This window comes from Eurosta solidaginis, chromosome 1, assembly GCF_040869045.1.
Source record: "Eurosta solidaginis isolate ZX-2024a chromosome 1, ASM4086904v1, whole genome shotgun sequence".
Lineage (NCBI taxonomy): Eukaryota > Metazoa > Arthropoda > Insecta > Diptera > Tephritidae > Eurosta > Eurosta solidaginis.
Window position 1 is genome coordinate 325,639,938 of NC_090319.1, and position 15,086 is coordinate 325,655,023.

Below are 15,086 nucleotides of genomic sequence, written 5' to 3' on the forward strand. Positions count from 1 at the left end.
ATCAATAGAGAGTGTATTTATCCGAGGCTTGTTGGTATATTTCATTGGAGTATGGTTTTGCGTGGCGGGTTCCAGGCCCAGCGCACAACCCGCTCAGCGGGGGTGAAAATATTACTTGCACGTTTATATAGCGAGCCGCTTGCTCCAAGACAGACGCCCGCTTGCAGCCGCACCTAGAGGTGTACAGACGCTGCCGATGAGATCTCCCCGGCTAGCCCTTAAACCGATTATGTCAGAGTGGCCTAGCCAGGTTGTCGTCTTCTTTAGCGGCTACCCAGAGGATACTTGGCCGCAAGCGACCGGCAGTAGTGAGCTGCTTGAACCGCATGCAAAAGAATCGCTCTGGCCATTCCCAGGTGAATGGCGGTCAGAAGCTTTCCTCACTTCCGCGGACTTCTAAACACGTCTCCACCCTCCAATTTATTAACTTATAATATCTCCTTTTCTACCAACTTTCCAATCCAAGTAATATGCGCTCCACTTTTATATTTTTACTTCTCATAAATATTTTTGCAATTTCTATGTCAAAATTTAAAAATCAAAGTTAAGCAAAAATATGTCTGTATATAAGAATACATTTTTCGCTGATTTTTGTCCATTTATATAAAGGAAGCTAACAATTTTTTATTTTATTTTTATGTATTGTCAAGTTCCTGAAATCTAGAAGAAACACTTTTTGCTTATTTTTTATTGACACGACTCAAATAGGTATAAATACCGCTCATAAAATGAATCTTGGTGTATTTTATACTTAAAAAGTGTTGCAAAAGGTCTTAAACTAAAATGAATTACCGCATTGATTTCGCGATACTGTTTGTCGTGCTTAGCTGCCATTTGAGCTGCGCGAAGGCGGAATTTCGAATTCGAAATGGCGTAGATATAGCAATAGAACAGAGCCCGCACTCGGTAGCAATATTTATAGATGACGAGTACGATTGCGTTGGTTCGTTAGTCAATATGAAATTGGTGGTTACAGTTGCACATTGCGTAGTAGGGCGAGTTAAGGAGGACCTCGTCGTTCTAGCTGGTGTAGTCGATATACGTGAAATAAACAGAAGAAGGGGGCAACGACGAAGTGGGACGCATGTATATCGTCCTGATGATTATGATAGCCATACAAAATTTATGGATATAGCCGTTGTTAAAGTCGAAAGACCCTTTACAGAAAATGCTAAAGTACGAGCAATACCACTTTACGAAGATGAATTAACAGAACAATTAATGATGCGAGTTAGTGGTTGGGGTTCAGTAACTCCAAAGAGTTTTGTTCCTAGTTATCTTCTGCAAACTGTTGCATTGCCTTTACTAGAAATGGAAGAATGCAGATATATTTATGCGACTAAACGCGACCCGGAAATTTTAGCAAAAACACTCATTTGTGCTGGATGTAGTGGAAGTGATGTGTGCAATGGAGATTCTGGAGCAGCGGCCGTTGTGAAAGGACAACTTTTTGCGGTGGTAGAAGGTGGTTGCAATCAACCCGATATTCCGATTTTATTAACAGATGTAACAAATATAAGAGTGCGAAACTTTATTTTAAACGCGATACGTTCTTATTAAAGCGTGTTGTTATAAATTGACTGTTGAGTGGAATATCACCCTAACTGTAATAAAAGCCGAATTTCCAAACTATCTAAGATAGGTCTATTTCGAGACAGCAGTTGAGGTTTGATGTTATTTCACTCAGCAGTCGAAATGTCGTTATTTTTTTCCTGAACCTTGTGCAAATAAATTGTTATGATTACGAATAAATAAGTATTTTTAATTGTATGCAATGAAAGTATGATGCAGGTAAATGACTTAAGTCAGGAGGTGAAAGTTTGTTCACAACTTTTAAGTTCCCTCGTGTATGAACAGATCATGAGATAAAAAAAAAATAGCGAAATAACTCCCTAAAGGCCTTGGCAAACTCCGTGTAAAACAGTTGATCCAATAAACCTTAATGGAAATCAATGTAATCGGTTATTGAAGCCATAGTATAACGCCTTCGTCATAACGACATCATAACCAAGCAATTAGTTTTGGGTATTCGCATCCGTAATCCATAAATTTCTGCGTTGTACGAATTGGGCTATTCATAGCGCAAGTTTTCCAGGGCCTTTAAAGAGCCGATATTTTGTACCCCTAGCGGGTTAGGAGGCCTAGAATATACCCGCGGTAGGTATGCCTGTCGTAAGCGGCGACTAAAAGACTAAATTGATTCAATGGGTTGTGTAGCGCAACTCTCTCAAGGGGTTGCCAGCGCAATATATAGCTTCTCCAACCCAATTGTCAACCTCATCTACCCGTGGCTATTCTGTTTCATAAACAGCCGAAGCTCTGGCGACTCCGAACTCCTTATGGATCTAAGGGGTGGGAGGGTGGTATGGCCTAGAAGGTTTCATGTGATCATACCAAATCTTACCTTTACGGTGCTTGTTACCGGAACGCACCGCATCTGCATCCGCCAAAGACCATCAAGATCGATAACACTCCCCATGGCATTAGGGGAGTGTACTTATCGCTACAACAACAACAACAACAACAGCCGATATTTTGCCCAAATACGATTTTATTTTAGCAATAGGTGTCGCTAGAAGTCGCAATAATCGAACTAATTAGAAACCCCTCGGAAAGCGGTACCGCTATTTAAACAAAAAAATACTTGACACGATTAACCATCGATTAGATTTAAGCGTGAACTTCGCTTCTAATTTACGTTGTGCTTCTTTTTAGTTTTTCCTACAAGCTGGAGCGACGGTATCTAAATATTTAATGCCGACAGAAATACACTTGGAGCGTTTGCAAAACCACTGCTGAAGGGCGACGCCGCATAGAAGACCTTGTTGTCTAATTGAAACAACTTTTTGCTTAGTTGTTGATGTTGCTTTGCGAGGGACTTGAGCCCAAAACCTTCAGTGTGTTTGGCGGAGTACGCTATCACCATCTCAGCAGACACAGTTTCTAAAGTTCGAGAAGTATTGTGATTTTATAACACATCACAAGTTTTTAATAAAATGAAACAATTGAAATTGAATAGATTTTAAATAAATGCATTTAATTGCGCTTCAATTGAAAATTCACATTAGAAACCAATTAGAAATTGACGCTACAATTCGATTAGAATTTTAACCCTTTTCACGATAGCGAGAACAAAGTCCCCAAGAATGTTATAACTCTCGACAGCTTCGCAAATCATCTTCTAACCTTCTACCTTAGAGAAATAAATAAAAATAAATGTAAGGCTCGCTAACCTCCGAAGAGATCTTAGGCCGAGCTTCTATTCCAATTTGCGTCGTCCTATTTTTAATTTTTCCCACAAATTGACGGGACGGGACCTACTTGTTTTATGCCGCCTCCGAACGGCCTCTGTAAGACGGATGATTTTTCACTGAGAGCTTTTCATGACAGAAATATGCTCGGAGTGCTTGTCAAATACGGACAAGGGGCGATCCCGCTTAGAAAAACTTTCTTCTAATTGAAAAATTTGTTTCAAAAAATTTTAATGTTGTTTTACCCGGGGCGTACACCCAGGATCTTCGGTGTGGGTGGCGGAGCACGCTACTATCACACCACGGCGGCCGCTTAGAGAAATACGATTCGTTTCTAATCGTTCTCTAATATAAATATTTGTTAGGATATAGCATAGCTCTTTAAAATATTACGCTTCCTCTTACATCTTACATTCAGGATTGCCCCATGCCGTGAGCAAAGATGTTAGCACATCAAGAATTTCATTTATGAAAAGTGCTGCAAGTCTTAGATTCTTTTTCCAAGCATTTTGATATACATATATGGCGTTGCGATATGTGATAACTAGCTCAGTGGGTAGAAACACTGCTGTGATGCGGAGCACGTTGGTTCGAAACTTTGGCATCGTTCACTAGATTTTTCTTACTTTTTTTAGATGCAGATGTATACCTCTCTGGTTTAAAACTGAGAAGGATCGGAAATAGCATAACAAATAATTACCGAGCTACTTGGTCCAGTTCCTTAAAGTTCTAGTTACGTAGCGACTCGTTCTATATCCGGCAAATGACTAACCGCTTCCATAACACTTTACAAAACCTTCGGGCAATACAATAACTACTGAAACTATAGCAACATTCGTGAAGTTACCAGTTCGGGAGTAATTACTTCTTTTGTAGCGGCTTTTTAAATATATGTACATTAGACTGGGTGGATTTATTAACCGATATCGCGCCATCGATTTTTCGATAGGATTTGGGCTCAGGAAAAAAAGTTCCACTAGGCATACCCAAAAAAATAATTTTAGAGCCTGCAAAATTTCATTTTTTTTTATTTTTTTTTTTCGACTTTGATTTTTAAGGTTTTTTTCATAACCTATTGAAAAAATTTTCATTTGATTGTAAAATTTTCAAAATATATATTTTTTTTCTTTTCAAAAAACTGTTATCGACAACGTTTTTAGCGGACATTTTTGGGTCGGACAGTGTATACATATGAAAATTTTTTTAGTAGGTCATGAAAAAAACCTTAAAAATCATTCAAGGTTCGAATCGAGCTCAAGCCAGAACAATAATTTTTTTCTAATGATAATTATTGTTATTTTTTAATTTTTCTAAATTTGAAAAATTGTATTTTGTTTTTGGAATAGTAAGTAGAAAATTGTTCAAACAACCTGCCATAGCCTTCATCATCACCCTTCGAAATGGATCTATCTGCGCAGCTATGGCAGGTTGTCTGAAAAATTTTCTACTTACTATTCCAAAAACAAAATAAAATTTTTCAAATTTAGAAAAATTAAAAAATAACAATAATTAACATTAGAAAAAAATTATTGTTCTGGCCTTGAGCTCGATTCGAACCTTGAATGATTTATCAATAGGCCGATAAAAACAAAAACAATTAAAAATCAAAGTCGAAAAAAAAAAAAAATAAAATTTCCCAGGCTCGAAATTTATTTTTTTGGGTATGCGTAGTGGAACTTTTTTCTCCTGAGCCCAAATCCTATCGAAAAATCGATGGCGCGATATCGGTTAAATTTCGTCCATACAAATCGATCCACCCTAATGTACATTCTTATTGCGCAAAATAGAATTTTTACCTCTTAAAATATTGACTTTTATTGGTTCTCTATCTTTCTCTTCTCTTCACTTCTCTACTTTTATTTCCTCATATATTTCTTTATCGTTTTCATTGTGCTCTCTCATTATTTGATTGTTAATTGAATTTGTTTGTTGTAACAATTTTCGCTATAAATGCGTACGTACATATATATGTACGTACAGCTTTTATATGTTATTTTTAATTGTATAATTAAATTAAATTCTAAAATGCAACAAATGGAGATTGTCCCAGTCCCAGTCCTAATCTTAGTGCCGCTCCTAGTCCCAGTCGCATTCTTAGTCCTAGTCCAAGTCCCAGTCCCAGCCGGTACCTGGTCCTCTTCCCGAAAAAAAAAATCGTAAATAATAATCTAAACAAATTTCAGGCAAATCGAACAGTGAAGAATATTTGATCGAATAGATCGGTCCCTTGTCCACTTCCCGGAAAGAATCTTTACAGGAAGCCTATCCTGTATTTGAAGTTGGATCACCCATCCATGAACTACGTAATAAAATAAACAACTATCTCCCTGATCTCTCTAGCCTTTTCGCCTCGCGAAATCTGACATTGTCACCGACCAAATCATCAGCGACCTTATTTGCAACATGGACATGACAAATGTCGACCATATTAAACATCAACGTCAATGGCATTACGTTACCCAAAAATACTGGGTGTGATGTTCCATCAGGATCTACATTTTGGCGAGCATGCAAAGGCGATTGCACCTAAAATCCAGAACTGTAATAATATCCTCAAATCTTTTGCCGGCAGCACTTGGGGTAAAGACAAAGCGACGCTCATTACCACTTATCGATATGGTCGCCAAGCCCAGAGGTTACTCACTGGCTGTCTTCTTATGTCCCCAGAACACCACCTACACAGTGAGGTGAGAGTTCACCCAATAAGTAAGAGAAATGAAATGCTGAACAAACAGTTTTTGTTTAATACCCAGAATCCTGAGCATTCCAACAGAGATCTAGTTGAAGAGGCTCCACCTCCAAGGGGCTTAAGAAAGATGTCATATCCGCAAGAAGAAATACAGCACCTGGGAACACACACGGAAGTATGTAAAAAAAAAAAAAAACAAAACAGGTCCTCAGTTATATCCTCAAAAAGGCGTCGCACCTCTATGCCAGGAGAGCCCGTTCTTAAAGATAAATACCACGAACTCGTGGAAGAGGTAAGTATTTTACCTAGGTACACGCGCGTCACTCTAGCTCAACATCTGGAAACTGTAACAGGTTTAACTCTTGCCTATCCAGAATGAATCACGACATACGTAATGTATGTCCTGCTTGCAATGTGTCCCCATATGATACCAATCAACTCTTTAATTGCAATGTGGAGCCAACGCCCCTAACACCCCTCTCACTCTGGTCCACCCCTGTTCAAACTGCAAATTTCTTTGGACTCTCGTTAGAGTATATTGATGACAATTTGTGAGTTTTCACACCTATTGGATAAGGCGAAGCATTGTTAAAACAACAGTATGCCTTTTTTCCCCACACATTCCCACCAGTTCGGAACTATCGAAAAGGGGATGATATCTACTAGAAGCAACATGTAGAGCTTCGAGCCGATTCGGAGCCAAAGAAATAGTACGTAGAAAAGAACTAGATTTTACACTAATTCGAAACTATAGAAAAGTGCCAGTAAAGAACTAGTTCTAAAGTGAAAATTTTTAACTGGTTCGGAACTAGTGAACAGGTAATGCATGTAAAAGAGATAGAGGGCGAACCAAAGATTTTCCCTACAGGGTAGTAACAAGTAAGGCGTTATAGCCGTGACACCTCTAAATCTATAACTAAAGATTTTCGCTCACCTTAATTCGAAGCTCTTTCTTTTATGTATGTGACAACGCTTACATAACGACTTTGTTGAAAATAATTCTGATGTTTCCACGCTATTCCTCCCGTCAGCCCCTTGTCAAAGTGCAAAACGAAAGGAACTTTGAGTTAAGCTCTTTATCAAAGATATTTAAATTAATGTAAATAAAATGTTCTTAGCAATATCTGTATCTAATTGTTGCTGTTGTTATATTTTATAATTGCCCTCTGGATTGTTTAAAATGGATGAACGTGCGGCAAGAATAAATTTTTATTTAAATAACTTCACAAAGTTCGCATGTTTAGTGTTTTGCCGTTAGCAGTTAATAACTCAAACAGATATACTATCTATATATTGGGGATTGACGTCAGTTCCACGATTGATCGATTACTGTTAGAATATTATCATTATTACTATTAGGCCTGGAAGCACAGCTACCTTTGTGCAATATTTTGTGTAGGGCTGGGACTATCCGGATAAAATCCGTACGTCATGGATATCCGGTTAATATTCGTTTGTGAAACTATCCGGATATCCGGATTTATGAAGATCCGGTTAATAACCGTATTTTTGGATATCCAGTGAAAGCAAAAAATTTATGTACCATATATGTTTATTTAACATTTATAACAATGCATTTGTGGGGCATTTAAATCAATTAACAGCTTTTTTCACAATATAAACAAATGGCACTGTTCTTATCAGGGATGCACCTTAACGTTAAGCTAATCGTTTATCAAAAAATTTCCACCGTTTCCGTTGAAACACTTCGAAATATTATCGATAAAGAAATTATCAAGATAAATTGTATCTCGTTTTTAACCGAAACGAAAAGCTTTCGTTAACGTTAAAAACGTTAACGAAAACGTGATACTTTATGTTTGAATTATGCTGGCAATGCTATAGCCATGGTGAAGCCGTAAGGTGGCAACAACGAGCGCACATACACACACAAACTCTATGTAATTTGTTTGTGTAATTCGTTGGTGGTAATGTCAAAAATACTCTGAGAAATGTTCGTACTGTCAAAATTCATGAGAAAAGTTGCAATCAGCTTGGATAATGCTTTCACCTTTAATGACTCCGCCATCAATCAGCTTTGCCAGCATAGTTTGAAATTAATAATCAACATAAACGATTTGATTTCGTTTTGATATGGCAGAAAACGAAACGAAATCATTTCGTTAATTTGACGATCTTAACGTTAATAAACGAAACGAAATGACTTCGTTTCGTTTATTAACGTTGATTATCGTAACGAAATGATATCGTTTCGTTGGTTAAGCATGCCTGGTTCTTATTTTCACTTGTTTGTGAAATTGTGGCTTTTTAATTTTTGGCGTTAATTTAATAATGTACAGACATATTTTGTGAATAATTTTTCGATGTTTGCTTCGTTCAATTCTGATATGCAGATATTCAACTTTTATAGTCCAGTATCCGGACATACGGATATCCGGATTTTCCGTTTATGTATCCGGATATCCGAACAGCGGATATACGGATTTCCCATTTATGTGTCCAGATATCCGGATAGCCGGATTTTTTGCTTAGCTATCCGGTTATTCGAATATCCGGTTTATCCGGATAGTTGAAAAATCTGGATGCAGTTCGCAGCCCTAATTTTGTGCATGACCTCTCAGCCTAATTTTGTATGTGAAGTGAGAGTTCTTAAGTCACCCTGCTTAGATTAATGAGTTTGGCTGATACTTTCGTTGCCGGAAGTATAAGCAGTTTGGCCTGTCTTTGCCCTGGGCAGTTAATCCAGTGACGTCTGAATTGTTTTGTTTCCCAGTTACCTATGGTTTCCCTGGTGTGTGCTTTTGTGAACCGGGAACCCATCCTAACAAAACCTTGTTTTTGGCTCCCATGTCATTAAGAATTTCAATGTAGTCATCCACTAGCTTAGATGTAATTGTGTAGGAATGCAAGGCACGCAAGGCCGCCTGGCTGTCCGACATAATGTAGATGCTGTTCGAGGATGAGCCTCTCCGCAGAGATTCTCTACCACACACTTCTATTGCATGGATTTCTGCCTTAAATGTGGTGGGGTAGCATCCCATTGATATCGATTTCTTGAAGTTCGGCCCATACAGCTCCCGTTCCTCCGTCATCGAATTTCGATCCATCCGTGAACAAGACCTCCAAGTTAGCCTCATTATAATGATTCCCTGTTTCCCAGTGGGTCCTGTCCAAAATTGACACTTCAAAGTTTCGTGAGATTCTGAGCTTATGGAACATTATGTCACGCAGTTGTAATGTTTGATTTCCTATGAATTTTCTTATTACTTTCATATGCCCTATCATGTTTCCTGGCTTCAACTCCGAAATATTTTGAAGTCTTAGTGCGCCTAGTGCTGCCTCTTTCTCTATCGAAATAGGGAAGGCAGGTATTCCCACTAAAGCACCAAGTGCATCAGCAGGAGCCGTTCTCATCGCATCTGTTATGACAATGCAAACTAGTCGATAAAGTTTGCTTAGTTTTGCTACTGCTAGATCCTGCCCTTATAACCCAGTTGTGAGTCAGAAGAAGGTTGAATATGACACTTTGTCGTTGTTTTGTTCTTATGAAAGCAAAACTTAAGGGAATATTCCCGAAAAGGACAGCCTTCTTCGGATATAATGCAGTGGCGACTGGCTTAAAGAAAAGCATAGGGTAAGATATTGGTAGGTGAATATCATTTTATACAGATGAGCCACAGAGGTTTAAGACAGGATATTTGGTCCCCCAGCGGGTTAGGGGATCAAAATATACTCGCGGTAGGTATGCCTGTCGTAAGAGGCGACTAAAATACTAGATTCAAGGGGCTGTGTAGCGCAACCCTTCAGGTTGCCAGCGCAATATATATCTTCTCCAAATCCAATTGTCAACCTCACCTATCCGCGGCGAATCCTGTTTCACTAACAGACGATGCTCTGGCGACCCCAAGCTCCTCAAGGAACTTGGGAGATGGGGAGGGAAGGAATGGCCTGAATGTTTAATGTGGCTATATAAATCGTTCCCGAGATGGTCGGGCTAACACCTTAATGGTGCTATAGTACGGGAGCGTACCGGATCTGTATCCGGCAAAGGACCATCACATCGATAACACTCCCCAAAGCCTTCGGGGAGCAACCTTATCGCTACAACAACAACAGGATATTTGCAGTAAATATCGTATATGTATACGGTTGGGTGGGATAGAGGGAGATGGGCAGGAAAGGGAAAAGGAGATGGAGACAAACGAAATGGAAGGGGAATGGGAAGTGGAACGGAGAGGAAAAGAGAAATGCAAGGAGCAAGGGGAAAGGAAAAAAGATTACAGAAACGCACAAAACAGTAGAAGAAGGTAGGAAGGCATTAGTACCACCAGACTTACGCGCTTGGGGAGCTCTTGTGTTTCTTCAATCTATCCGACTGCGTGTGCTATGGCTTCCCTGAAAGATGGTCGATTTTTTATACTAATCGTTTAAACATACCTGTGCCGTCGATAGGAGCTGGTCACGTGTTAACCATACGATCGCCCTTGTATTTTACACAAAAATTGCAGCTTATCCACTCCTTTTCGTCGTTTTTTTTTGTCCCAAGAGACTTGACCTTTGCTTTCTAGCTGGTTGGGAAACGGGTTTGACTTCCGATGCTTTATTTCGTACCAAAACTCCCGAGCCAGAAGTTTTTTGTTCCTTAGTTCTTACTTTCTAGCCTCTAAATCTTCAGTCCGTGTGTAGGTAGAGCCTTTAAAACGCCCAGGCGGCTTAGCATTTTATTAATATGGTCTTTTATGTGGAGCATAGTTTTCGGCATTTTGCGCATTACTGATGCTGCGTATGGTAGGGAGAATCTGGGGCTGTCGCCGCTTTCTACTTCCCGACTAGATGGGTGCTTCACTAGATGAGTGCTTGTGCTTTTATAATGAGCGGTATCTCTTCTACCCACCCGGTGCCTTGCTTAGGCATTACGTGGCCGATTTCAACGCGAGCTTAACAATCGTGCATTCAGCTGTTCCTGAATATCATTTCGTTGACTTTGTCTTTCTCATTTATTATATTTTATGATTTTGTGGCGTTTTTTTTTGTTGGGTCTCCGCTTAAAGCCGCTATCTCCGCACGATGTGCAGTCGCGGTATTAAGCCCACATGAGAAACTTTGTTAACTGCTTAAATGCAGTATTGACTCAACTGAGCCTACTCCACCAACTCAATAGCGACCGAATTCGCAAGTAACTGCTAAAGCTTTAACGAGACGGATATGGTGAGGGAACCTACCAGGTTAGGGTGAGGAAACCTTTGTCTATTATGGTGGAAGAGTGCCGCAATCGCCAGAACAAAACACACTCTTCAATATCGTGCTTCCAGTTCTGTTCAGTCAGCAGGATCTTACCAGTCTTGACCATATGGTTGTTTTATATGGTATTTACTGTGGCCCTACCGCCGAAACTTAAGGAGTGTGTAATTTTTGAGCCACATACTCGTTTATAAACTGTGCTCGTTTCGGTTCGTCCTGAGCACTTTATTTACTAAGTACCTCTCTTCTTCGGAAGCGTTCTTGTATACACCACCGGTAGAAAGAGAAGAATAATTATCGGAAGTGGAAGTAGCAGAATGAGTAAGAGTAGAAGTAAATGACGGATTAAACGAATAAGTCGAAGTAAAAGTTGAAGGAGAATTAGAATTAGAAGTAAAATTAGAGGAATATGTAAGATTCAAAGGAGTCGCCCGGTAGAGGATCGATACCCGCTCTTAAGAAGTAGAAGTGAAAGGAGAAGAACAATACTTCAACGTGGAAGTAGCAGAAGGAGTAAAAGAAGAAGCAGAAGTAAAAGTAAATGAAAAATTAAAAGAAGAAGTGAAAGTGAAAGTAGGAGTAAAAGTAAAAGGAGAATTAGAAGTAAAAGTTGAAGTAGAAGTATATGCCAGATTTTAAGAAGAAGAAGTGGAGGCAAAACTAGGAATAAAAGTAGAGGTGGAATAAGAAACAAAAGTATAAGTAAATAAAGAATCAATAGTAGAAATATAAATCGAAGTAAAGAAATTAGATAAATAAGAATAGGGCGTACTTAGAAGCAGAAGCTCGAGTACATAGAGTGAAAATTTAGGATAGAAGTGGAACTAGTAGATGAAAAGGAAACAAATGAGAAGGCCAACTAGAATCAGAGCGGGCCAACTTTAAGGTTGCTTGATGCGGATACTGCGCGGAAGACATTTCTACCTGTTGACTTCTTTTTCAAATACTGCTGAGTTCTCTTATCGTTGTTTAAGTTCAGGGTTGACGATTAATCGATATTTGAATTCACATACGGACTTACAAATGTGAATATTTTTAACGAATCATACGAGGCAGATGACTCAACAATTTGCTAAAATTACTTGGGAGGAGAAAATAAACATTTCTAATATGTAACTTGGTTAAAAAAAACAACAACAACAAATATGCATAATTATATTAAGCGATGCAAATACTTATTTATCTGCAGCAGGGCCGGATTAACCCTCAACGGGGCCCTAGGCACACATCAATTTGGGGGCCTTTTTCACGTCCGTTTCCTTCTTTTTTCGATTAAAAAACACAAACTTATATCTTTCATAAAAATGTTATTGTCACAATGTAATAATATCAATAAAATTACTATCCACATTTTAAACATGTCGTTTTCCACATCTGTTTTCGGCAAATTCATCAATTATATCTTCAATATCGATTGTGTTCAATAAATGTGACTCAATGTAAAGTATGCCTAATATCTCGAGTCGGTCTTGTCGCGTTGTAGCTCTTTCAGCAGCTTTGATTCTTTTTAATTGCGAGAAGGATCGTTCGGCAGAACAATTTGTGATCATTAATGTTAAAAAAATCCGAAGAGCTATTTCTGTGTTCTTCACTTAGAATCTTATACAAATGACTATGAGTTTTTTGTGCATCAGTGTATCTGGAGTTCACGTAAATTTGAATTGTTTCATTTCAATGAAAAATGCGTCCAAGGCTCTAGAATAAAAAATAACTAAGTTATTTATAGCTTCGTGGAGAAAAGTTGATGAGAAATGCAAATCTCTCTGAAACTTCCATATACTTTCACTGTGAAGATTGTCGATGATTTCGAGGAAACCTTTTGCCCTAAAATCATCGCGAGGCGAAAATTCTACTTTTCATTTCCGTCATTAGGTTGCTTTTTTCAACAACGAGTACGTTTTACGATTTCTGTATAACCTGCACTAGGTAATAATTGTTTTGTTTTTTGTTTTTTCCTCGAACTCATTAAACTTTCCATGGAATGAAACTAAACTCTCTTCCGTACAAAAAATATCAGGAAATCTCCAAATTCGATACAATACATTCATTTATTTTTCATCCATCATTAATCATTCACTCATTCATCATTCTAGTTGAAATTTCCGCTTGAAGGCTTCTACACCCTCTGTTCCAAAAATAACCGAAACTTTTCAAAATAAAAACAAGTAAGGAAGGCTAAGTTCGGGTGTAACCGAACATTACATACTCAGCTGAGAGCTATGGAGACAAAATAAGGGGAAATCACCGTGTAGGAAAATGAACCTAGGGTAACCCTTGAATGTGTTTGTGTGACATGTGTATCAAATGGAAGGAATTAAAGAGTATTAAAGAGTATTTTAAGAAGGAGTGGGCCATAGTTCTACAGGTGGACGCCATTTAGGGATATCGCCATAAAGGTGGACCAGGGCTGACTCTGGAATTTGTTTGTACGATATGGATATCAAATGGAAGGTGTTAATGAGTATTTTAAAAGGGAGTGGGCTTAGTTCTGGGCGAGATATCGCCATAAAGGTGGACCTGGGGTGACTCTAGAATTTGTTTGTACGATATGGGTATCAAATGGAAGGTGTTAATGAGTATTTTAAAAGGGAGTGGACCTTAGCTCTATAGGTGGACGCCTTTTCGAGATATCGCCATAAAGGTGGAGCAGGGGTGACTCTAGAATTCGTTTGTACAATATGGGTATTAAACGAAACGTGCTAATGAGTATTTTAAAAGGGAGTGGGCGTTAGTTCCATAGGTGGACGCCTTTTCGATATATCGCCATAAAGGTTGACCAGGGGTGACTATAATGTATTTGTACGATATGGGTATCAAATTAAAGGTATTAATGAGGGTTTTAAAAGGGAGTGGTGGTAGTTGTATATGTGAAGGCGTTTTCGAGATATCGAACAAAATGTGGACCAGAACATCATCTGTCGGGTAACGCTAATTTATTTATATATGTAATACCACAAACAGTATTCCTGCAAAGCTTCCAAGGGCTTTTGATTTCGCCCTGCAGAACTTTTTCATTTTCTTCTACTTAATATGGTAGGTGTCACACACATTTTACAAAGTTTTTTCTAAAGTTATATTTTTTTTGGCATATATATATTTTTATGGCATTTTTTTCATTTTTCGTAATTTTCGATATCGAAAAACTGGGCGTGCTCATAGTCGGATTTCGCCCATTTTTTATACCAATACAAAGTGAGTTCAGGTAAGTACGTGAACTGAGTTTAGTAAAGATATATCGATTTTTGCTCAAGTTATCATGTTAACGGCCGAGCGGAAGGACAGACGGTCGACTGTGTATAAAAATTGGGCGTGGCTTCAACCGATTTCGCCCTTTTTCACAGAAAACAGTAATCGTCCTAGAATCTAAGCCCTACCAGATTTCACAAGGATTGGTACATTTTTGTTCGACTTATGGCATTGAAAGTATTCTAGACAAATTAAATGAAAAAGGGCGGAGCTACGCCCATTTTGAAATTTTCTTTTATTTTTGTATTTTTTTGCACCATATTATTACTGGAGTTGAATGTTGACATAATTTACTTATATATACTGTAAAGATATTAAATTTTTTGTTAAAATTTGACTTAAAAAAAATTTTTTTTAAAGTGGGCGTGGTCGTTCACCTATTTTGCTGAATTTTTATTAAGCTTACATATAGTAATAGGAGTAACGTTTCTGCCAAATTTCATCATGATATCTTCGACAACTGCCAAATTACAGCTTGCAAAACTTTTAAATTACCTTCTTATAAAAGTGGGCGGTGCCACGCCCATTGGCCAAAATTTTACACATTTTCTATTCGGCACCATAAGTTCAACTCACCTACCAAGTTTCATCGCTTTATCCTTGCTTGGTAATGAATTATTTCACTTTTTCGGTTTTTCGAAATTTTCGATATCGAAAAAGTGGTTATAGTCCGATATCGTTCATTTTAAATAGCGATC

The 15,086-nt window shown here is 38.3% G+C and overlaps 1 protein-coding gene across 3 annotated transcripts in view; it reads right to left on the bottom strand.

Moving 5' to 3' along the window:
* The window catches only part of Alp13 (Alkaline phosphatase 13), a 268,219-nt gene extending 264,167 nt beyond the window's left edge, over positions 1–4,052 (bottom strand). For all 3 annotated transcript variants that reach the window (XR_010949042.1, XM_067762024.1, XM_067762025.1), the window contains exon 1: positions 3,952–4,052. The gene's annotated coding sequence lies outside the window, so the exon portion shown is untranslated. The remainder of the gene's footprint in view (positions 1–3,951) is intronic.
* Positions 4,053–15,086: the final 11,034 nt, after the last annotated feature.